At 30.2% G+C, this 27,563-nt stretch overlaps 1 pseudogene; it reads left to right on the top strand.

Moving 5' to 3' along the window:
* Positions 1-14,196, top strand: part of LOC108467408 (wax ester synthase/diacylglycerol acyltransferase 11-like) — a 39,687-nt pseudogene extending 25,491 nt beyond the window's left edge.
* The last annotated feature ends 13,367 nt before the right edge of the window (positions 14,197-27,563 follow it).

Below are 27,563 nucleotides of genomic sequence, written 5' to 3'. Positions count from 1 at the left end.
ACGGTAATGGGCTACCGCCTTCATTGATTTTCCTTCCTTATGTCTCTCTGGTTGAAATTTTTATGTACCTTCCCTTTTAACTCTAAGTCTTTTCTAAGCCTAGTCAAATTCCTCTTGAGAAGTAATTTTTGTTTATTCCATTATTAATTTGATAAGACAACATAGATGAATAATGAAGAGGGAATAACAACTTTAGTAATAACAACTTATAGAAAATGTGAATTGGATAGGGTCACTACACAACCCCTTCAAAGACCCTTTTTGGAATTACAATAAAGTCAATTTCCAATCTATTAATGTAAAACACATAATTTTCGCGACTCCTTTAAAATAAAAGTTTCCCTCAAGGATTAGGTGAGAGAAATAAATAAAAATATGTTTTCCTAAAAAAAATTTTAATTCGAAAATGACATCAAGCTTTAGTGTTTGGATGCCTTTCAAAAAATTATTTGGGTCAGCTAGACTTGACACACACAAATAAAGGACCTCAAATGCTTAAACCTAGCTGCACCCAATGGTTTAGTAAACAAATCAGATAGTTGATCTTATGTAGAATCGAACTTAAGTTCAACAACACCATTCTCAATAAATTCTCTTATGAAACGATGCCTTATGTTAATATGTTTTGTCATTGAATATTGTATTGGATTCTTAGAAATACTAATGGCACTTGTGTTATCATAGAGAGTAGTATTCATATCTAAATCAACACTAAAATCCTTCATCAATTTTCTTCATCCAGTTTAATTGAGCATAGATACTCCTTGCAACAATGTAATCAAATTCTATAGTAAACAAAGAGATTGAAGCTTTCTTATTACTTTACCATGACACCAAGTTCAAACCAAGGAATAAACAACTACCTAATGCACTCTTCCTATCATCAATGTTGCCTGCCTAGTTAGCGTCACTATAGCAAACTAGACTCATCTTGCTATCTTTTCTTTGATAAGTAGTTCTATGGACATAACGAATTATCCTTTTCACAACCTTCGCATAGGGCTCTCTTGGAGTTGCTTGGTATCTAGCACATACTCTCACACTTAATGATAGATTAGGACTATTAGCAATAAGGTATAATAGGCTACCAATCATGAACTTGTAAGTGGTATTTAAAGTGGCCACTCCCTTCTCATCATTGTAAAACTTCTCACCAATAGCCATAGGTGTTCTAGTTGCTTTAACATTCTACACCATAAACTTTTTAACTAGATTCTTTGCATACTTCTCTTATGAAAGAAAAGCACCATCCTTCATTTGCTTAATCTAGAAACCAAGGAATTAGCTCAATTAAAAAACCATACTCATATCAATTTCACATGCATAAGCTTAACAAAGTTGTCTTTAGTTGCTATTGAAATGGCTTAAAATATGTTGTCATCGAATTAAATTTGAGCCAAGGGAGTTAACCCTCTCTATCTTTTAATGATCAATGTTTTGTCCATTAACCCCCTTACAAAACCTTGAACAATAATGAATTGATTCAACCTTTCATACCATGCACGAGGTGCCTATTTGAGACCATACAAGGTTTACTCAATTTGTACACAGTCTAGATGTGTAGGGTCTTCAAAACCATTTGGTTGTCCCACATAGACCTCCTTATTCAAGTAACTATGTAAGAAGGTACTCTTGACTTCTATCTAATACAATTTGATGTCTAGATAAGTGGCTACAACAAGCAACATCCTAATGGCTTCAAGTTTTGCCACTAGTTCAAAAGTTTCATCAAAATCCACTCCTACTTGTGTATACCCCTATGCAACCAAACATACTTTATTTCTCATTATGTTCCCAAACTCATCAGTTTTATTGTTGAAGATCCACTTAGTGCCAATAATATTACAATCTACAGGTGGTATCAACTCAAGTTTCCAAACTTCATTCCTTTCAAAATGTCGAAGCTCATCTTGAATGGTTTGGATCTATTTCGAATCCTTCAATGCTTCTTCAACTCGCTTAGGCTCAAACTGAGATTTATAACACACAAACCTTATCATGTCTCAATAATTCTGTTTAGGCTTCCCTCTTGTTCAAAAACAATCAAGAATGTCACCAATGATATCACTTGTAGAGTGATTTTTTCTAACTCTAGAAGAGGGTTGATGCTGATCAAATTCATCATAATAATCTTTTGTCTCAGTTTCATCTTCATCTTTTTTACTCTCATTAACATGTCTGTCATCCATCTGTTTACTTAGGATTGCAGAGGATCATTTTCTACTTATTTCTTCCCCAAGATCCTTAATCATCTATCAAAACATTTATGGACTCCATCTCCTTTTGTGTTATCTTATTGTAAACTCTATAGGCTTTACTGTTTATAGCTTATTAGTCAAACTTCCTTTGATGCTTTTGATCCTTCAAACTGAAGCAGATATTTCTAAAAGCATGAAAGTATTTCACACTTGGTTTTATGTCCTTCTACAACCCACAAGGGGGGACCTGAGTTTTGGGCTTTAGGTGCACCCTATTAATCACATAGGTAGTTGGGTTGATAGCTTCTGGCTAGAACTTGCGAGCAACAACTTTACTATTTAGCATCACTCTAACCATGTTTTGCATTGACCTTTTCTTTCTTTCTACAAATCCATTCTGCTGTGGAGTTTTTCGAGCAAAAACTCATGCTTGACCTCTTCTTCCTCACAATAATCTGCAAAATTCTCATTGTTAGACTTTCTTTCATGTTCACTTTTTATCCTTCTAACCATTCCAATAACACAACCCCTTTCATTCATTAAGGTTTTTCACAACTTCTAAAATGTTTCAAAAGTGTTAGACTTGTCTCTAAGGAATATCACCTATGTGAATCTCGAATAATATTCTACAGAGGCTTTAGGAACATCACCACTCAATTTAAGACTATCTTTGGTAGCCTTGAATTGGATCAATTATCGAATTCTTTGTAATACATGACCAAGCTTCTCGTGCCATGGTACTAATTCAAAGGCACTTGCCTTGTCGACTTCATAAGCTGTAAAACCTTGTAGCGATTATCAAAGGTCCTGACCCCTTCCATAATCTTCTCTTTTGTCTTTGAATGGATTTCACAACCATCTTTGGTGTAGTTAACCAACATATATTGGTCACACAATAAACTTAAATTGACAAGATTGGCTTTCAAACCATCTACCAATAACACATTGGCTAACCTAGGAAAACCTAGAGCATCTAGACTACCTATTCCAAGTATATTGCCCTTCTTTCTATAAAAAAAAAAGGTGACTTTCCCACCAAGCCATTCTTCAATAATGTGTGGTGTTGGAAAAACTCGATTTGAAAATGGTTTTCTTGCATAGTGAAAAATAAAAATTTCAAAAATCGAGTTGATTTGTGATATTTATAGTAATAAACCTTTTACCAAAATCACACTTCTGTTTTCGACTAGACTGATCCTTATCTTCCTTGGCTTTCAATCGAACAACCTTCTCTGCTATTCTTATACCATGATCTGCTTTGAGTGTAGGCTCGAACGATTTGAATCAAGCACAGAACTAGAAAGAGTTTTATATAATTTTAATGTAAAAATGAAAATCTATTCTCAAATGAAAATTAGCAAAATTATTATTCTAAAAAATAGATTTAATATTTAGAGAATAAAACTCTCACTATTTTCAGATAGAGTAATAATATCATAAAGTTGTGTATTTAGCCCTACCGATGCCATCTATTTATAGGGAGAAGAAGTAAAACCCTTGTTGAATTGTACAAGTTAATTTTAACTAGAAAAATGAACTCATTGTCTAACTATGAGTAGAAAGGAGACAACCCTAGTTAATAATACTAGGTTTTGTCATTCCCCCTTTAACATGAAGGGTTTTGGGCCTTTCTCATAATGGGTCCAATTACAAATACTTCCTAGAATTTTAACCCTATATTTTATAATTTGATCCAACCCAATATTTGATTTTCTATTTCACAAAATAAACATCTCAATTTATTTTTAATTAAATAATCTTCTCAACCCAATTTTAATTTCGTTGAAATCATGATGACTTTATCGTAAAAAAATCCAAGGGAAATATATTTAATATTTCTACATTCAACTAGTTCGCTACGACCAAATGATTTATTTCCATTTTTTAACTTCATTTAATTCAGAAAATGTAAATTCATTTCCATGTCATTTTTCATTTTGGAGAAAAGCACATTGATTTCCAAATGTTTTTCCCATTTCTCAATTTTATCATTTCTATCCATTTATGTTTAATTGATTCAATATGCAATTCATTTCTAGTTTCAATGGGCTAGCGGAGGGACCGATTGGACATATGCAATTAGGGCTCAAATGATTTATAATTAAGTTCCACTTTTCACTTATTAATAATAAACTTATTTAGTCACGAAGTCATTCCACTATAGTATCATGACTAAGCTCTACCCAATGACATACCATTACGAAAGAAACTCGATCAATGCTCATCCAATGACCTTTTCATAAGTGTGTTACCCTCATAGGATATCATTAATCTCTTTGGGATAGTATTTGTTCTCCTAATATGATCCTATTTTATCTCATGGTAACTATTATGTTTTCCTTCATGAAAATCAATTACTAACAAATAGTAATTAGTTCATTTATCATAAAGACGAGTGACTTGTGGGAATGTTTACTTTTCATCAACCATGTAATGGTAATGAGAGGATATCATTTACCCACGTTTTGAGTTATGAATTTCATTATTGTGAATGACGCCACATATCGAAGAAGTCATATACTTAACACATCAGCTTTTGGTTCTTTATCTATTTGAAGTCAGGTTTTTACTTACATCAAAGTATATGAGTCGTAGATATATAGTCTATCATCCAATTACGAAATAGGTAAGCCACACTATAACGTCAGAAGTGAATAAATCCATAAATGAATTTAAGATCTATTCTTCTTGGGTCTAGATTGATATACTATCAGTCCAGTTAGCACTTTTGCTAGAACTGAACATTTCCACCTCAAATCATGTAACATCTTAAAACACTTTGGTCGAATATGCCTTGGCATATCACAATAATGACAAACAATTCTAGTATAAACATGTACCTTTTTATTAGTCTTGATCATTATAACCTTGGTTGAGCATTCACTAACTTCATTTTGCTTGGATGCTTTCACAAACATAGCTGGACTCTCCATAACAACTTTCCTTTTTATCAAAAATCCTAGTCCACCTCTTCTAGGTTGTGTTTTACCAACAGAAATCCAGTTTTTTACTCCTAACATTGAACTTTTCAAGAAAAAATTATGTGTTAGCCAACTCCTTTTTAATGTTAACTACATGATCCAACTCATTGGTTAACAAAGATTCCTTACCCTCAACATGCTTGATCAACTTCATATTTTCCTTCTTTATTTGAGTATTCTCCTGTGACAACTAAGTGTTAAATTATAACACCCCTAACCTGTATCTGTCGCTAGATTAGGGTTACGAGACATTATTGATCAAACGCAACTCAAAACAGACAATTAAACAATTTATATTTAGTAAATCAATCACATGAATACTCTCATCTTATTTAAAATTTAAAATTATTGATTTGAAATACATATCATATACCAAGCATATATCAACCAACTCACTTATTATCTGAGTATCAAAACAATTTTATAACTAATTGTTTAACAACAAATTGTGTACTTTAACAACAAATTGTGCATGCTCCATAAATTACCAACAATCAACTCATATAGTTGTTTAATAACTTTGGTATTTGAAATTATGATTATGAATCAAACAAGTTACCTTATTTAATTAATCAAGTATCATTACACTCAAATAATTCATGTCATATCTGTACATATTAATAACCCAAAATCATAAACAAAACCAACATTACTGAAAGTTATATATAAAGCCCATTTCGTTTTCTTATCTATACAGCTAACACAATTCATTTGTACATATTCATAAGCTTACAAATAACTACTAATTTATATAGCCATACACATATACATATCAACCATAATATAAGCACATATATATACATGTAAAAACATATAAGAGCTCAACTAACATATCATGATAAAAAACCAAAGCACACAAATCCTTTAGTCATTAATCCAATCTCCTTATATAAATCTAAGCCTCAATATGTCCGACTTGCTATAACAACAAATCAAATATCATACATATCATTAATATAGTCCATAAGTGAACACCGAATTTACCCTATGCATATATCTTGATTTTTACCTAGCTAATACTGGATATATCTTAGTTCGATTAACAAACATTACATACCATATGACCAAAACACATAACAAACTTCACAACATCATATATATATAATAGACTCTCAATATAAGCTCAAACCAAGACCAAATATACATCATAACCAATTCATTCTTACCACATTCGAAATCATCAACCAACCTTAATACACAAACACATATCACAAATTCTAATCATCCATGGCACATAACATAATAATCAAAATGGACTTAAACCATAATTAAACCAAAACGGACTTAAACCATAATTAAACCAAAACCGAACTCAAGCATAGACGTTAAGCCATTTTCCCATGGCTCAAATTATACATAGTCCAAAATACAACATTTCAAAACATAATCCAGCCTATACATGCCATAGATTTGAAAGTTCACATATAAAGATACCAAAGACAGTCGATAGTGTGATAGACTTTGCTGACGATCCCCGAACTCGTAACTCGACTCCAAAATCTATAAAACAAAGGCAAACACAAACACATACAATAAGCTTACATAGCTTAGTAAGTCATAAGCAAATAAACAACCCAATGATATAATCAACTCAATTAAACTAAACCAAATTATATTATCATTACCACAATTAGTCTCAAACTTACAAATTTCATAAATAATACATTTTCATACACAAATGCTACCTTGGTCGAATGCTTATATAATTAAAGTAAAAAATTATCATTCAACTTTCAAAACCAAAATGTCATTATATAACCAAATATACATACACATATATGCCCAAGCTCAATAATCATAATATAACATCATGTACATATATTACTTATGAGGCCGAATATACATGGTCATTTACACACATATTCAAGAATCAATTCCATAATTTTCATATCATTTATTCACAAAGCCGAATACACTTACCATGTTCACATACATTCTTCTTTTACTTCATACAAGACTTACAAAAAATATCAAATAACTTACTTACCTTATTTCAATTAGAAAATAAACTAATTCATACCTGGTCATTTTAGCTCAATTTACACATTCGGTCACACTTATCGTTGCCCGATGAACCATTCGGAATTGGGTAGGACACTCGGATGATCACACACATCGTACAATGCCAACGTCCCAGGCATGGTCTTACATGTAATCACATATCGATGTCACTATCCCAGACAGGGTCTTACTCGCACATATATATCAATGTCATGGTCTTACTCGGATATCACATATCAGAATCCTATGTCATGGCATATGTATCCTAGCTATTCCTAAGGTTCATACGGGACTTTCGGATGTCGTATCTCAGTCGAATCGAACTCACAAACATAGTTTCCAAGCTTGTATACATTCGGCTATTATAAATATATGTTCACACATTTGATTCCAACATATATAAATTGCATTTAATTAAAATTAACAATGTCTATTTGCTTATAAACTTACCTTGGACAATGAAAAACGGAACGGAACGACTAGTCGATAACTTTAGTTTTCCCCCGATCCAAATCTGATTTTCTCTTTTCTTGATCTAAATTAATATAAATTAAACTTATTTAACCAAATATTCAATCAAATTCATCCAAAAACACATAAATGGGAAAATTACCATTTTACCCTTGATATTTTACACCTTTTACAATTTAGTCCAAATTGCACAAAACACAAAACATGTAAAATTTGCACACACCATGCTTAGCCCGAATACTCCTAGTGTTCATACAAGTCCACACATTTCATTTATTTCACATTTTAGTCCCTTAATTTATTATTTTTGCAATTTAGTTCTAATTACACAAAATCATAAAAAATTCCAATACAAAACATGTTAATCTATCACATATCTTTTATTCTCTACCATCAAACAAAAAAAATCATAAGCTTTCAACAATAGCATAACTCAAAATATTCACCAAAATAAAAAATTCAAGCATGGGTCTTGTAGATAACTTAGCAACGATCTCAAAAACGTAAAAATTATCAAAACCTGAGCTAGAACTCACCTTGAATCAAGTTATCAACAAAAGCTGAACCTATGGAAGCTTTCTTTCTTTTTCTTTTCTTTTTATTCGGTCATGAAAAAGTATGGACACTTATGGCTTTATTTTTTTATGTTATATGATATATTATAACTTATATTAACTTCATGTTTAATTTACATGTTTAACCTTAATAAATTTATAACAAAACCATATAATATATGCCTAATACCGTCCATTCATTTAATCAATGGGTTAATTGCAACATAAATCCTCCACATTAAAAGAACAACCACTATTCGGCCCTTTTAAAAAGATAACCACCAAATTTTCATTTTACGCGATTAAATTCTTTTATTTAATCGGATACTCAAACGACAATTAAACACATATAAATTCACACATAATAAACAGAAAATATAATTTTAAAATATTTTTCTAACTCAGATTCGTGGTCTCAAAACTACCGTTCCGATTAGGGTCTAGATCAGGCTGTTACATAAACTCACACACTTGTTCCCATTTACTTAACATAGTCTTCTAAATGATCAAGACCTCTCCATCAAAATCTCCATTAGAATCATCATCTGTCTCAACCATAGAACCAGAATGTACACTGTAAAGGGAACAAAATTATTGACTTGATCCTGATCATACTCAAAATTGCAAGAACTATCTTTGTCACTTCATGATGCACACAATGTCTTCTTTTTCTTCTTAAGAGTGTTAGCACACTCAACCAAAATATGACCATAACCAATACATTTATGACATTGGATGCCCTTATTCTTTTTTTTCTCAGTCTCATATTTGATAACAACATATTTTCTCTTATTCTTAGTAATGCTTTTTGATTTTTCAAACTTGAACCTCCTAGCTTTGTTAAAGTTCTGAGTAAACAATGCAATCTGCTCTTGAAATTCTTCTACTGTAGAAGCATCGATTGCCACTTCATCAACAACTTGGAGAGTAATGCTCCTTTCTCCCTTAAACTTAACTCTTTTAGATTCAGCCAGGTTCAACTCAAAAGTTTTTAGGGACCCTGTCAACTCATCTATCTTTAATCTCTCTAGATCATTGGCCTTATCAATGGCAGTCACTTAGATGGAAAATATTTTATGCAATGACCTTAATACCTTTCACACCATTTTAAAGTTTGAATACCCTTCTCCAAGAGAATAATCCTGATTAGACAAGTCACACAAGTTAGCATAAAATTCACCAATTATCTCAAAATATTACATCCTCAATGTCTCAAATTTGGTGCTTAACATCTGCATCTTAGATTGCTTGATAGTATTAGTTCCCCCATGAGTAGTTTGGAAAATTTCCCAATCTTCCTTTTCCACAGTTCACTTGGATATACGTTTGAACTCTTATATATCAATACCATAGAATATAGCATACACGGCCTTAAAGTTTGCAATGACAACTCTCTCTTATTGGGTAGTCCATTCAACCTAAAGCTTTGGAACCTTTCTCGTATTCAAATCAAAAGTAAGAGCTTGCCAACTAGTGAGTATAGAACGCCATGCTCTCACTTTAACAGATTTAATATAGGCTTTCATTCTAGCATTCCAATAGGGATAGTTACCATTCTCAATTATAGAGGAATGAGCAATTGAAAAACCTTCCATTATTAGTAAAAAGCAACATTAGGATCCAACACTAGATACATTAATTGTTTGCACTGACATCAATTATTTCTACCTTAAGTTTCTTTCTCGTTAAAACTGAAAACTACAATGAAGTGCTACACTATAGTGGCCACCACAACTTGGCATTGTGAAAACTATGCAAACAAAATAAGAAATAACACCTAGAATTTATTTACGCAGTTTCATTTTCCTACGTTTGCGAAGCCTAGCTCAATAAGTAATTTCACTATATTTGTTCACAAATACAAAAACTGATTCACACTCTATCGATCCCTAAGTATAGACATCTCACCTTTGTACCTAAGAGCTAGAACACTCACCTCCAAATCCTCCCCCTGAGAACTTGGGCAGTAAAAATTTAACAATGTTTATAGTAATAGTTTGCACTCTATTACAAATTAGCTCCACTATGAACAAATTAGAATGCACTCAATAAGCTCTTATATGAAACCTAGACAAGCCTCAAAGCATATGTTTAATTTTTTACTTACTAACATAGAATCTAGGTGAATACAAAGTAACTACTTAAAATTAGCTATTACATAATTAATAATAAAAACACAATCAATCGAATATAATCTCTCCAAAATCAACAACACTATCGCTACAAATCTCTACATTCCAAGGACTTAATTGGTTCACATGAATCCAATCCAACCTTCAAATGTCGATGAATAGTTTCCATAGATGGACCATAGTATCTTCAGTAAAACATCACATTAACAGGTCTAAGGATTTTATTTATTAAATTGCCAAACCAAATAAAGCAAGTATTTATAGCACCTTAGTGGCAGCCTGCAACTGGCACTGCCGGTTGCAACTCAACACCTCTTAGGTCATATTGCCTCAACAAGTAGTAAAGTATTTTTCAAATGCTAAATTAGTAGTATAGTTGACCCTCTCATAACAGTCTTATTTGTCTATTAAGATTTTGTTTGTTATATAGCGGTGGTTATTATACACCTTTAATAGCAGGTTGGTATAGATGGATAATTGTTTTAAACCTACCTAAAAGTTCATATATGAATTTCCATCAAATGAAGAAAATTATAATTATGTTCAAAAAGGAAAGAAAGTCGGAGTCAAATCAATAAAATTGAAAGATGTATAGCAGGTGTATGCATTATAGCTTTTATGCATATTTTGTTCTACATTCTTTCAAATGACTAATTATGAAGTTCATAAATCTAATAAGTTAAATTAATCAGTATAAATTTATGTTGTTTCAAATTCATAGTAGAATGTTTAATCGAGAACTTAATCTTGATATATATAATTTCACTCGTTAAAGTTTATTTAATTTAATAAAATGTTATTAGTAGATTTTTCATGTGAAATTTAAACATTTTATTGAAACGATATTTTAGTTAAGATCATTTTTATTAATAAAATATAATTAATATACTTGCTTATAGTAAATATCTATAACTTCACTTAAAATTCTAGACAACATGTTGTTATAGAGAACTAATTGATAAAGAATGTATTCCTTAACTATGGTTGTTGCTTTCATAAGTGAAAAATTGTTATAAAAAGTTAAAATAATACATAAAAATTGAATCGACTAGAAACTTAATTGTTATAGTGAAATGATGTTATAGCATGCGACTATTATAAAGATGGCTCACCGTATAACCAATAAAAGATATTTTACCAAATCAAAATGTTTTTTACATTGTGCTTTTATGCATATTAGTTCTTAATAGTATATGGGTTACTCATAATTTTACATGCTTATTTGTTTATTTATTAAATAGTATAATTTTATTTCATGTAAACAATAAAGTAATACTATTCAAATTGTTTAACAAAGTTAAACTTATTAATTATTTTTATAATTAAAATATTATAATAATAACTTTAAAGCATAATTAAACTTCAATGAAATTAGTAATGAAAGTAAAAGAATTTGTGATTACTTAGTTACTAATTGAATAAAAGTACCTAAATATTAAATTTTAATACATCTATTTTCTAGTGATAAGATTTAATTTTATATGATTGAAATACCAATAAACTCTAACCGAAAATTGATGACCTGAATTATAATAGAAGTTTATTTTAACATCGATATAAAGTGTACAAATTATATTTAATAAAATAATAATATATTAAAATGTCAATTTAGTAAAATAGTAACTAACAAAAGATGTTTTCAAGGTGAAATCAGAATTTTTGTTGGTGACAAGATAAAATTAGATTAAATGTTGCCCTAAAATAGATTAAATTGAATTAATAATTTTGACAGGGCGAAAATTAATAATTTTGAAATTTAACAAAAGCAGTAAAAATATTAAATTGATTTATTTAAGTTTAATAGGGCTAAAACTGTAATTGAATCATTTAACCAAGGTATCAAGGCCCTGCATATTTCTGTTCAACATTTTTTTCCGAATATTTTTTATTATAAAACTGTAATTTCTGCCTAATTTAAAAAATAATTCCTTACGTAGAACGTGACTTGTACAGGCCGAGCTTGTCGGGTGAAGCTGATAGCTCGACCTTGGGACACATGTTTGATGTAAATCGTGTTCCAAAATTAGTTTTAGTGATAATTTCGTTATATCTTTCCGTACATTAACATGTTCCAAGAAACATGATTAAAAGGTAATTAATGGTGTTAAAAGGAAATGGCTTAAGACAGAAGTGGATTTGGACAACCATGTTATAGTCCAACAAGTAGACACACAAATTGAATCTCCAAGCCAATTTATTGAAGATTACATCTCCAATCTCACCACAATTCCTGTTGACTCCTCCAAACCGTTATGGGAGCTTCGCATTCTCAACCTCAAAACTCCGGAGGCAGAGGCTGTTGCCATCTTGAGGATCCACCATTCAATCGGTGATGGGATGTCTCTCATTTCAAGTCTGTTTGCTTGTTGCCGAAAGTCTTCGGACCCTGGAGCCTTGCCTACTATTCCAATGCAAAAGCAAACCGATCGTCCTAGAAACCGGCGTGGTGATTTGTGGCTATTGTTGTCAGTTTGGTCAGTTTTAAGGTTAACCTTGAACACCTTGGTGAATATTTCGCTGTTTATGGCAACTATTTTATTTATGAAAGACACAAAGACTCCTCTAAAAGGATTGTCTGGCGTCGAGCATAACCCCAAGAGGATTGTCCACCAGACTGTGAGTTTGGACGACATAAAACTAGTGAAGAATGCCATGGCCGTGGTACCTTTCACTCAATTTATACTTTTGTAAGTAGATATTACATATATTTTTCTTGAAGATCATAGGCTTATTACCTTTTCCTTTTTTCTTTTTTCACTTACTGTACTAGACCGTTAACGATGTCATTTTGGGAGTAACGCAAGCTGGTCTCTCGCGATAGCTAAATCGAAAATATGGTGAGCTTTTTCCTCTGACAATATAGTTTCATATGAATGGTAAACATGGACAAAAGGATTCTTGATTTGTAGTTTACAATAATTTGGGTTGATTTGTGATTTATTAAAATTTGGGCAGTTGAAGTTGATAAGTCCAAGTCCAACAATCTTCCCAGACATTTCCGCTTAAGAGCAACTGTTCTTGTGAATATTAGACAAGCTATTGGGATCCAGGTGACTATTTTTCTCTAGTTGTGAGTATACTTTCTTCTGGTTCTTCTTTTAATATGCATTAGAATGGGCAGGCAATCGCTGATATGATGAAGAATAAGTCAAAGGCCAAGTGGGGTAACAAATTGGGATTCATATGCTTCCCTTTCACCATTGCATTGCGACTTGATCCTTTAGATTACATTCGTCAAGCTAAAGCCATCGCTGATCGGAAAAAGCTCTCCCTCCTAGCTTTATGCACATATTTAATCAACAATTGCGTTGTCAAGTTATTTGGATCAAAGATATCGTCATGTTTGGCATATAGAATATTTTTCAACACTACAATGTCAATATCAAACGTGGTTGGACCAGTAGAAGAAATAAGCTTTTTTGGTCATCCAATTGCTTTCATTGCTCCCACTGTTTATGGCCATCCACAGGTATATCGATCTATAACTCTTGCATATATACTGTCATTTATTACTCTTTGTTTTCTTCCTGCTTAAATTGTTGAACCTATTTTGGATTTTAATTTATTTCAGGCTTTGACAGTTCATTTTCAGAGCTACATTAATAAGATGAGCATTGTTGTAACAGTTGATCCAAATGTGATTCCTGACCCTCACCGTCTTTGCGACGATTTTTCAGAATCTCTCAAGCTGTTTAAGGACGCCATCATATTAAACAACAGTGTAATTGCTAATTCAATTTAGGACCTAGGAAACAATGAAGTTTAATTATAGCCTTTTGCCGCAATATCGAACTTATTTTTCTTTCCAACTCAAAAATTCTAATAAAATTGGGAAAAAATAACGATTTAATTTTTTAAAAGTAAATCAATTAATTTGACTTATATTTATGTAAAAGGAGCTCCTATATACCTAAAAATTGTGTTTAGATTTTATATAATTACATAAAATTTTTATTGATAAAACTTTTGTTTTTCTTTCAATTTGTTCTCTCTCATTATGTAATTAATGTAAAAATATATTTATCATAATTAATAAATATAAAAAAACTTTTCCAAAATGTAAATAATGTTCTTTGTATAATATAATTAATATATACGTGATTTCTCTTAATTACAATTAATATAAAATGCTTCTAATTAAAATGTAATTTATTAAACTTTATTTTTATTGACATTAGTGAAGAAAAATTAACCTTGGTCACTAAAACTAAGGAATTAATTTATAACCACATCATATACCATAAAATCATCATATAAAAACTATAAAAGATATGTGTATATGATGAATATTTCATATAATTATCTTTACTATAATAAAATGCTTAATCAAGTTTAGTGTCGGAAGTTAAGTGACACCAACTTAATAAAAATACGAAATACTTAAAATTATTATTTTAATATATATAAATAATTATATAATTTAAATTTTTATAAAGAAAATTAGAAGTTACTATGTAAATAAAATAAAATAAAATTACTCATGATTCTTGTAACTTTTAATTATTGCGAAAAATAACTATCCACCCTTTTTAAATATTACTATTTCTTAAAATGTAAAATTTATATATGAATTAAATTCTAATTTTTAATTATGTGCTTTATTTTTTTGGAAATAGTCATGTTCAATGTCAAATTACTTGTCTAAGCCCAAATGCAAGTTCAAAATATAGGATGATTTTGTGAAAAGTATAAGGTTCAAAAATGAACTTAAACAAAATAAAATAGGACTGTTTAAAATATGAATAGGATTCGCTCCAACATTAATGACTCATGCATGACTTGTTTTCTATTTTGTAATTAATATATGTTTTATTTTATTTTTCTATAGTATATAATTTATTTAAAGTTAGATTAAATATATAATGCTATAAGGTTTAAAAGATAAGTTATATATGTTTAAATTTTAATAAAAGAAATTCACCTATAAACAATGAAAGAAAATATTTAATTAATAAATAATAAATTTAAAATTTAAAAGAATTAAAAATAATATGGGTGAGCTTGAAAAGATTTGGGTTAATCATTTCTAAATATGGGTAAGTTTAGGCAAAATTTAAAGCTCACATTTTAATTAGGATTGGGTCTTTATAAGAATAAAGTGTGCTAATATCATTACATAGTCTTAACCTGATCTGACCCAACCTGACCTGACCCGACCTGTAAACACTTTTATAAATGTGTATGCATATTCTCACTAGTGTATATATAGATATGTATGCATACCAAATAACTTTAAAATTTAAAATTATAACTCATTTTAAAAAAAAAATAACAGTTATACATTCTATTTATATATAATATAAAACCATCAACAAAATGTAGTAAATAGTGTCAATTTAGTCCATTCAATTTTATATTAAAAGGCCAATAAGGAAAATCTTGATATTTGAAGTAATTGGTAGGATAATCTTGATATTTTAAATATTTTTATATTATATTAATATTGAAGAAATGTATCAACAAGTGGTTGAGTATTGTAAATACCCAAATTTACCCGCCCAAAACCATTAACTAGCCTAAACAACTATATATATATATATATATATATATATATATAAAACCAAATAATTAAATGTCCACTGTCCAATTTACACAGCCCAAAGTTAAAACCTAGTTACAAGCCCAATCCTACAATTACAAAACCCCAAAAAAATAGAGCCCGATAGGCCCAATCCTTTCAAAGTTTTTGGAAACCCTAACCCTAGCCCCATCTGCTTTGTGCCGCAGCAGCCTCCAGCGCTACCATCACTCGCGCCTCCACGTTGACACGCCTGTACCACCTCCGTACACGCCACCTAGTTCCTCCGTACCTGCGAACCAATGCAAACACAATAGCAAAAAGAAAAAACGGGACAAAAAGATTGTATTTTTCTTATTTGGCTATAAAGCTATTTTTCATTTTGGATTGTAATTCTTCTACACACATAGAAATACACACGCATATTGAAAGAAAGAAAAATCAATTCGAAATCAGTTTTAAGGGGATTTTAGATCGTTTTCTTCTTTAATTTTCGTTTCTTTTTTCTTGAATATTTTTACACGAAAATTGAAAAAAGAGAAAGCAATCTTAGATCAATTTTTAAAGGGCAATTTTAGATGTCGATTGTTTTTAAAAAAATTCCGATTCTATTTCTCTGGTTTTGATCCATTGAAAATATAAAAGGGAAAGACGAAAAGGGTTTGCATACCTGCCTCTTTAGAGTCAACCTTGTCGACGCTCACTCCTCCGGCTCAAAAGCAAACGGATCCCTAAGTCCGATTAATGCTGCGGCGGTGATGATGACACAATAGGTACTGGTCAGAGGGGCTTAGGAGAGTTTTTTAAAAGAGTTTAGGGTTTTGTTTTGATAGAATGATCTGTTAATTGATTCCTAGGGCAGATTTTAGCCTTTATATATGTTTAAAAATGGTGTTGTTTTACGCTAGGAATATTGGCTTTGAAACGGCATCGTTTCATGACTTGATCCGATGACCCGGCCCGAATTCTCCTTAGATCCACGCGTCTCATGGGGAGGGGATAATTGCGGGTGTAGTCCTTTCACATTTCTGTTGCGTTTTAATGCAGTTTGTCTTTGCTTTTAATTTCTCTCCTCATTTTCAATATTGTTTCAAATTAGCCCATGATTAAACACTGCGTTTTGTGACTTGAAATATTTACATTTTTAATACTTATATGTTTGCGCGCATTGCGCTTTAGTCCCTTTATTATTATTATTACCTTTTTTTATTTTAATGGTTTATTTTATTTATTAAGTATATCTTTTATCTTAATCTTATTTTAATTGAGTATTTTAATCTATATAATTCATTATTTTTAAAATTCACTTGGCATTCATTTTTTAATTGTTTGTATATATTTTGAATTACTTTGATAATTATATTTTGTTTTTTATAAAATTAATATTTTAAAGTTTCCTTTTATGCCATATCATTTTAAATTTTTTTATAATCATTAGTTTAAATTATCCTTACATTAATATATATATATACATAGTCTATGTAAAATTAGTTGTATTTTGTGAATATTATTAATCTCATGTTATTTTATATATACATAAATTCTTTTTAAATCTATTATATATATATATATATATATATTTAAAAACCTATCATGCAAATAATTCATTCTTTAAGAACATATTTTATTTAAAGCCTTACATATTTAATTACTTTTGTTATTGTATGTGCAATGTCAACTTTAAAGAGATGTATTAATTCTCAATATATTTTGTACGTTATTTGATTCAAATTTCTTCTTTTATAATATATATTTTAATAATTATTTATATATTTGAAGTTTTTTTATATACATGTAAATTATTTTAAATTCTAGCATATGTTATTTGTTCATCAATTCATCATTTTAAAATTGTTTTGTATCATCTGGCTCTTAATTTTATTTGGTTTGGTTCACTATGTGTTGATTATTTTATATTATGCCATATACATTATTGTTACATATAATTTATTAGTTTTTGGTGTTGTTATCTCAATTTTTCACCATCCATGCTTGAAAATTTCGTTACATTTTTCTTAGCTTAGTTATATTTAATTGTTTGTTTTGTTAGTAGGTTAAATAAGGTTATATTATCCTCATTCGTCAAGTATTGTACTTTATTTGTGCATGTTATCCCATGTTTATTATTTCCTTTTTTTTGTTTGCAAACGTTGCTTTGTAATTTCTGACTTTTTTTTGTAAAATCGATTATTTTATTTTTTTTCAAGTCAAATTAAGGCATTTTGTGCTAGTTTACAAATCATTTATTTAAATTTTTTTAAAACAAGACAATGTTCAATATTTAGAAATTCGAAAAATTGTGCCCTACAATGTTGGGTTTCGATTTCTCGTTGGACTGAATATCTGGACATCCTTTTGTAATTTTTAACCTAAGAGTTATTGGAAGTCAACAATCAATCGAGTTTTCAAAGGAATGAAGAATCGTGTCCAATCGTGCTGGATGTGATGCTATATACCTTTGAAACGAGAGAATTTTAACAACCAGCTTGAGCCACTCAAATGCTTTAGAAGGAACCATACTTCAAAATTTTTTTTTAAAAACCCTAGATATAAGGACAGCACTTAATCAATTTGATACCAGTTTTTGGGCGTAGTGAGGGTGCTAACCCTTCTCATATGTAACCGGCTCCCGAACCCATTTTTAAATTTACGTGGAGCAAATTTGATTTGAATGGAACAAAATATTTTAGTAGGTGATCCAATCACACCTAAACAAAGAGATTGGTGGCGACTCCACAGCTCGTTTTAAAAGTCGATCTATATTTTTTTTTCAAAACACCAAAATAAAAAATGGTTTCGACAAGTACAATGGTAAAACACATTATAATCTCAAGAGAAGAACGTAAAATCGAATCTTGGACACAATATTATTAGGAGGAGCAACCACAAATCTTGAATATGAATCGTAAAATGAACATGTATAATATAAAAATTTATTTAAGAAATGTAATTATTAATTATTAAATATATTTACTTAATATTTCCTTTTACAATTCATTCTTTTCCGTTTCACCTTTTAAAATTATCATAGTGACTATTTTTCTCAATTACAACTTTTTATATTCCTTCTTATGTTAGTCAATAGTTTATTCAGTTCACTTGTTTTATTTTCAAAATGTTCGCAGTAATTAAAAAAATTTAATATTTTACATTATAATACATTCATATATATGGACTTTTTCTTTTATTTTATTTAATACATTTATTTTGATTAGTCATGTTTTAAGTACGAATCATTTTATAGCTTTATTATTTACCAAGTTATTTTTAGTTGTTTTAATTTATTTGGATACTTTTTCAATTATATAAAAGTTAAATTTTATAAAATTTATTTGAATTAATTGTGTTTTGAACGTCATATTTATCATTTTATTTTCAAAACTTTTGGGTGTTACATTTTATAGCTTTCAATTTCCATGGAAGTTCCACTTTTTATGCATATATAGTCTTCTTGGTTTTTTGAATGATCAATTAACTCCTAAACCTTTTTATCATCTCCTTGACAATATTTTTCTCTTGTTTTCGATATTTATAAATTCTATAAAATTGCATATGTATTCCAAGATTTTCTTCATTCACTATATCAACAAATGTCTTTTAAAAATTAATTCGTTATTGGTGTATATATGAAGGTCATGAGGAAACAAAGGTTTTGGTCATTCTTTATTATCACTTAACAAACTTAATTAAAAATAATCTCAACTAGATTATCAACATTTGTTAGTATTATGCAAACTGAGCTCTTCGATATTATGTTATTTGGTGACATTTTGTATAGCTTGAAGTCGATAAGTTTAAAAGTCTTGCTATGATAACGAAGTATAACAAACAAAATTAACATCCAAAAGCAACTGACTACATCTCAATCTCTCTTGCGAACTCTAAAGCCTACTAACAAACATAGAAATCAATAAAATTGACCGATCAAATTGAGCTAATTTAAACAAAGCAGGTTCCAAGGAGGGGTACATCTTTGGGAATTGACCTAATGAATTAGAAATGCTAAAAATTTAAGATTGTTTTTCTTGCCATGCCAATTATGTAATTTATTTATTTTTTCTTTTTTTTCCCTAATGGTTTGATTGTTTTAATTCTTTTTGGATTGCTTTTCAATTATTTGGAAGTTGTATTTTATAATATTTATTTTATCTAATTATGTTTTGGTTTACCACTTGTACCGAAATAAGCTTGTCAAGACCTAAAATATAGTCACCTATATTAATCCAAAACATTATCAATTCATTTCAGGATATTATGAAACTCTAAAAACATGTTAATATCCTCATACAAGTCTATTAAACACATTCAAATACATGGTGGCTATTATGGTCATACCATTTTCAAATCAAACATTAAGTTCACTAAATTTGGCATGCAAGTAATACTTAAAACATGGTATAAACATTACAATAATTTCATGCCTACCATCATATGAATAGAAGTATACTACAGACCTCCATACATATATAAACATACTCAATTACAAGTTTCTAACATTTTAAATGTCAAAACATCAAAATGGACTCCAAATTAAATTATGATACTAGGTACATGTAATTATCGATTTTAGACGATGTCGGAAAATATGGTTTTGGAACCTAATTCCATAAATTGAGTCTGTAAAATTATGAATAGAAAGATTTACACATTTAGAATGAAAATAAATTAATAGACAATCAAGTAATTAAATCGAGAAAATTATTAGTTATAGTACAAGGACTAAATTACAAAATTTCAATCATTATTAAGTTTTAATTTAGAAAATATTTGAGGACCCAATTAGGAATTAACCAAAGGACTTAATGGTTATTTAACCATTCATATAATATGGATAGTGGAATGTGGTGATTATTTACCCACTTTTAATTAATGAACGCTAATTATTAAAGTAAAGATCACTAATAGTTAAAATTTAGGTTAATTATGTCTTAATCTAAGTATATATACTAGTGACTGGGGGAGGAAAAAAAACACTCGTCTTTATTCATCTTAAATCGTCCATAGCCATTGGAAGAAAAAGAAAATTACAAGCTTTCTTAGCTACTATTGAGTATGCCTCATATTTTAGTTAAATTTGAGAGATAATCTTCCAATTAAACTCTGTTTATTTGTGTCAGTCGAAATCTGATTAGTCTAGATTAGTTTATTATTATTTGACGTATGAATTCAGACTATAAATAGACTCTTTTACAACCTTAGAAAATACACCCATTAAAAGATTAGAACTCATAACACTTTTGGAGAATTTTGTCTTTACGTTTTGAGGGTTCTTTGTTTTCGGGTTTCGGGGTTTAGTTTTTATCTTCATCTTTTGTACTCTTCGTTCTTTTTCCATTATAGTAAAATTATATTTCTCTGCGGTTTTTTTATCCTCTTTGGAGGGCTTTTTCTACATTAAATTTGTGAGTTCAATTTCTCAAATTCTTTTGCTATTTTTACTTTCTCGTTACTTAATTGAGTCGATCAACAATAAGTGGTATCAGAGCTAGTTCAATTTTGTAGATAAACTCGTTCAGAAATGGCAGAGACAAGGTTTGACATTGTGAAGTTCGATGGTATCACAAATTTCAATTTGTGGCAAGTTTGAATGATGGCAATTCTAGTTTAGACCGACCTAAAAATGGTCGTTATCGGGAAAAAGCCTGAGAATCTAGATCAAACAGAATGGGAAGAGCTTGATGAAAATCCCCTGTCTGCAATCCAATTGTGCCTCGTGAATAGGGTATTGCAGGAGGTATTGATGGAGAAAACCTCATCCACCTTGTAGAAAAGGTTAGAAACTCTTTATGCGACTAAGTCTTTAGCTAACCATTTAGTGTTGAAACAACTTCTATTTACGTTTCGCATGAACAAAGGTAAGCTTATTAGATATCATATTAGTCAATTTATTACACTTTTGAATGATTTAAAGAATGTGAAGGTTAATATTGACGATGAAGATCAAGCTATGCTATTATTTTACTCTTTACTCTCTCCATACATATAATAGCCCGTTTTCAGTGAAATCAGAACTGTGATTTTGTAACAGACCACAAATTCGAAGTCAAAATATTTATTTTATTATTTTAATAAGGTCTACAGCGTGATAGATTAATTATGTGAAATTTTCATTAAGAAATTTTATCGTTTAAATGCTTAATTTGGTAAAAAGGACTAAATCGCCTAACGCGTAAAGTTGAGTTCTATTGTTTAAAAGTATTAAATAGCTATGTTTTATTAATATGGAAGTCCTTATTATGCAATTAGTCCATTTATAGACATTCTTGGACATTGTTTAAGTGATTTATAAGTTATAATTATAAGGTTAAAATGGTAATTGATGTTTAAAATGATAATTATAATAAAATAAAATGTGTATTTTGCATTCAACTTCTTCAAAAAGAGAAAACCATCCAAATTCTTGAAGGAAAAAGAAGGCTAGGGTTTGTCATTTCTTTTCTCTATCAATTGGGTATGTATTTGACTCTATGTTTAATGATTTTTTACGTTTTTGAAATCGTTGCTTCGTATTCTAGCTAGCTCGTACCTTAATTTATGAATTTTTTTATAATTTTGTAAAGTGCCATTGTTGATTACTTGAGTTCTTTGATGTTTAGTGAAAGATTATGAAGTTTTAATGATAGATATACGAGTTTTGTAAAGTGATTTTTGACAAAAATGTCAAATAGGGATTAAATTGTGAAATTGTAAAATGTGGTGGTCAAAAGTGCAATTTAATGAAAGAAATGGGTTGCTAGAAGTCCTTATGAAATTCGGCTACCATGGGATTTTGGTTTAATTGTGTAATTTTCCATTTTTATGTATTAAGGACCAAATTGCAAAATAGTCAAAAGTCTAGGGGTAAATTTGTAATTTAGTCAAAATAAATGTTTTAGGCTAAATTGAATTAAATGAAAGTTTGAATGAGTTAATTTGATGTATTATAAATCAAGATAAGCAAATACTGAAACTAGATCGGGGAAAACAAAAAGTGGACGAATAGCCGATAGTTTTACCCGAAGATATGAGGTAAGTTTGTATAATTAAAATCGAACTTTTATATATTTGTAATTATTGAAATGAATGTGTATGATGGTAATATTTGAAATATAAATGCCTTATTGATATAATGTATTTGTTACTAAGTCCCGTTTGAACTGTATAGATCCATTGGATACGAGTGACATGTTACAGGAATTACCATTTTGGTCGAGCTCCTGCATTTTTTGTGGACTCACCACAGCTCGTATGAGCTTACCATATATCAGCTTGTAAGAGTTTACTGTTTTCAGCTCACTGGAGCTTACCTTTTGCTGTTTTCAGCTCACTAGAGCTTACCTTTTTAGCTCGTATGAGCTTACTATTCAACTCGATAGAGCTTACCGTTTCAACTTATTAGAGCTTACTGTTCATCAGCTCAGGAGGAGCTTACTGAACATGGCTTGAAAGAGCATATATGAAAAAGAATTGATGGATTATTGACATTGTTCACTCGTGTATCCTTTGAAGTTCTAATAGGTTCAACGGGTCTAAATACTGTTAATACAGATAAGATACAGGTTATAAATGTTATTAATGTTATATGTATGATATGTGAATTTGGAATGATACTAAGCATTGTATCAATGGATGGTTACATGTATTTTTATAATGACTAATGTAACACCCCTTACCCGAGACCGTCACCGGAGTCGAGCATGAGGCGTTACCAGACTTAGCTTACTAATTTGGGGCATAAAAATTTGCTTTTAAAATTAATATAGTTTCATTCATTCATTATGTCCCTCCCTAAAACATGAAATTAAAATGGTTCAGGAACAAACTGGAATCAATAAAAATTTTCCGATCACTTAAACAAATCAAAACAATTTATTTTATCTTTCATAAATAAATAGTCCATCTACGTCATAGTCACTAAATAAATCATAACTCGAGTTAAGAAACTCAAAATTCATATCCATAAATTTTATCTGAAACTATACTCGTATATCTTCTTACTAATATTTATTTTCAGAATTTTTGGTCTAGCCAATTAGTACAGTTTATTAGTTAAAGTTTTCCCTGTTTCAGTGTTCAGCTACTCTGACCTCTGTTCACTACAAATTAATCTTCTCCCTATACAGAATTCAAATAACCATGCCTTTTATTTATATTAAAAGTAGACTCAATGAAGAATCTATACATATAAAGTATAACTCCTAATTATTTTTTTATAATTTTCAGTGAATTTCTAAATTCAAAATAGGGGATTCAGAAATCACTCTGACCTTGTCTCACCAAAATTTAAATATCTCATAAAATAAAACTCCTTTATTTACTCTATTTCTTTCATATGAAAATAGACTCAATAATATTTAATTCTATATCTCATTCACTATCTAAATCCATTTCTACTATTTTTAGTGATTTTTCAAATTCACGTCATTATTGCTGTCCGATACTGTTTTAAAGCTAATTTCACCTTTTCATGAATTCCATGGAATAACTAGCATTTAGGCATACATAACACCAAACATGTCCTTGATTAGCGATTCCAATACCTAATCATTATCAAGCATTTACATACCATTCATTAGCCATATCACAAGATCATACACACAAAATGGCTACGATGCTATACATGCCACACTCAAAATGAAGCGTCTAGCTATACCAAAATAAACCTTGTGATAGTGTGCCCGGACCTCCGACATACTTTACGATCCCCGAGTTAGTTTGACAGAACTATAAAAAGAAGGAAAATAAAGGGGGTAAGCATTAAGATTATTAAGTTTGCATGCAAATAAATAACAACATTCATAAGAATTATCTTACTACTTGGCATGATACTACTTAATGTAACTTCATTAATTGTCATAGACATATTTTAAACTTCTTCACTTACTCAGTTACTTAAATACTTACTTACTTAATCAAATTTATTAATACATTTTACTTACCTTTTTTCTTATCAAGCATACATGAACATTATATACTTACCCTTTTTAGTATAACTCATCTTACCTTACCTTACCTTGATATTCTCTTTAAATTTTCTCGTTGCACCACTTGGAATACTAGGGATACACAGGTACCTTACCATTGCCATAACTTGTCATGGTCTTACGTGGTATCCTTTTGAAACTTACCATTGCCATGACTCGACATGGTCTTACATTGTATCCTTGCCTTATGAACTCACCAATGCCATGCCTTGGCTTGGTCTTACATTGGACCTTTGCCTTATAGAAACTTATCAATGCCATGTATTAAAATGTTCTTACATGATATCCTTTCCATAGAAACCTTACCAACTACCATGCCTTGGCATGGTCTTACATGGTATCCTTAAACACTAATGTCATGACATTTGTATCCTACACATTCCTAAGGTTCAACCGGGATCTTCTGAAATTACTTCTCCGTCAATTCATGCTTGAGTCTTCTTTGAATAATTTCATAAAATAAATATACACATGTTGGAAATTAACAAAATTAACATAAAATAATAGAATATTGCATTTATTTACTGTAAACTTACCTCAAAACAAAATACGATCAATTATATCGATTTAGTCCACTATCTTTTTCTTTCCCTGGTCTAACTCCGGATTTCGTTCTTTTTGATCTATAATAACAAATTTAACTTATTTAATACTCACATTTATTAAAACAGTCCTTGACTCAAATTTTGGCAAAATTACATTTTTTCCCCTAAACTTTTACATATTTACACTTTTTCCCCAAGGCTCGGAAATTAACCTTTATCCTATTTTCTTATGTTTTATGATGTGTTGGCCATTTTTTCCTTCTATGGCAACATCAAATTCTCACTCTAACATGTACTTATGAACATTAGGTATTTTTACCAATTATGTCATTTTTCTCGTTTTCACGTAAAATCGCTTAGCAAAAGTTGTTTAACACAATTTCAAGCTTGATATTCTACCATAAAACATCAAAATATATTTTTCCAAATATAAACTCTAGGTTAAATTATTGCTAGAATAAGCTTAATCAAGTTTTTGGGACTCTAAAAACGTAAAGAACATTAAAAATGGGGCTAAAACGGACTTACAATCGAGCTTGGAAGCTTGAAAAACCCTATCTATGTCTTCCTCATGTAAAATTCGGCCAAGGGATTGAAGATGGACAAAAATTGGCTTTTTAATTTTGTTTTTAATTCATTTTAATAATTAAATGACCAAAATGCCCTTAACTAAAAACTATGGTGTTTTATCTTCCTTTAGGTATTTTTATCCAAACTAGTATAATGATCTAATTGATATCCAAGGACCTCCACTTTAAAAACCCATTACTCACAAGTACTTAGTACCTTTGTGAACTAGAACACACATTTTACAACTTTTGCAATTTAGTCCTATATATCAAATTGGACCCTCTATCGATAAAATTCTAAACAAAATTTTCACACAATCATGCAATCATGCCATAGACCTTAAAATGATAATAAAATAAATTTTTCTACCTCAAATTTGTGGTTTCGTAACCATTATTCGTTTAGGCCCTATATCGGGATGTTACAACTAACATGTGATGAATACTTGTGATTAGGTGTTTGTAAATTGAATTGGTTACACTTTAAGTATTACTTTGATTATGTATAAATGGTAAGTTCAGTTCTGAATTATAGGGACTTACTAAGCTATAAAGCTTACTCTATTTCTTTTTCTATGTTTTATTGAGGCTCGTTAGCTCTCTCGTTTCAGACAAGTTAGAGTTGCACATCACACTATCTAATTTCCGATTGGTACTTTTGAACATGTGGATAATTGTAAATATGGCATGTATAAGCAAGTTTAAAATATGATAACTAAGTTACTTGATATCATGGTTTTGGTATATTTTGTATATGAGTTAAGCCATGAGATTTGACTTATTTTGGTATCGTATTTGGTTGTGTATAAGTGTTCAATTATGGTATGTTATGACAAGGTAATGATGGAATGAAATTTTGCAAGTAAAGTTTTGATATGTAGTTATTAAATGAATGGATTATGCATGATGTTAAATAGGTATTTGGGCATGTAATTGTTCAGTTTTGATATGGAAAATTATGTGTATTGAAATGGTTATTTTGGTTTCCTATTGAGTTGTAAAAATGTGATTATCTATGTTTTCGAATGCTTGAGTTTATAATGTGGAAAAATGGCTTCGCAAATAGCCTATTTTTGTCCACACGGGCATGTGTCTCAGCCGTGTGTGACATATGGTCATGCTGCACAGCCATCTGCCCCCTAGGGTACCCTTTCGAATTAAGTCAGTATACCCTACAGGTTTGGCATGGCTTAGAGACACGAGCGTGTCTATTGGCCGTGCGAGACATACGGGCTGGTACATGGGTGTGTGGTCTGCCGTGTGACTCAAGTCATAACCTCTCTAGTTTTCACACAGCCTGGCACACGAGCGTGTCCTCGGCCGTGTGACATAAGTCAGTATGTATGCCCTATTTTCACACAGTTTAAGACACGGGCGTGTCTACTAGCCATGTGAGGCACATGGTCTGTTCATACGGGCGTGTAATACTTGAAATGTTGGTTTCCAAAATTTTAATATGTTACCAATTTAGTCCTGAATGCATGTTTTAAGCTTTGTATGCTCAATTTAAGTATATATTGAATGTGAACGAATGATAGTTACTAAAATGAGATGATGATTGATAAATGATTGTTCTAAAATGAGTTACAAGTCTGGTAATGCCTCTTAACCTATTTCGGCGACGGTTATAG

Source organism: Gossypium arboreum, chromosome 8 (assembly GCF_025698485.1).
Source record: "Gossypium arboreum isolate Shixiya-1 chromosome 8, ASM2569848v2, whole genome shotgun sequence".
Classification (NCBI taxonomy): Eukaryota; Viridiplantae; Streptophyta; class Magnoliopsida; order Malvales; family Malvaceae; genus Gossypium; species Gossypium arboreum.
Note: the sequence above shows the minus strand (reverse complement) of the source record. Positions and strands in the feature narration are given on the sequence as shown.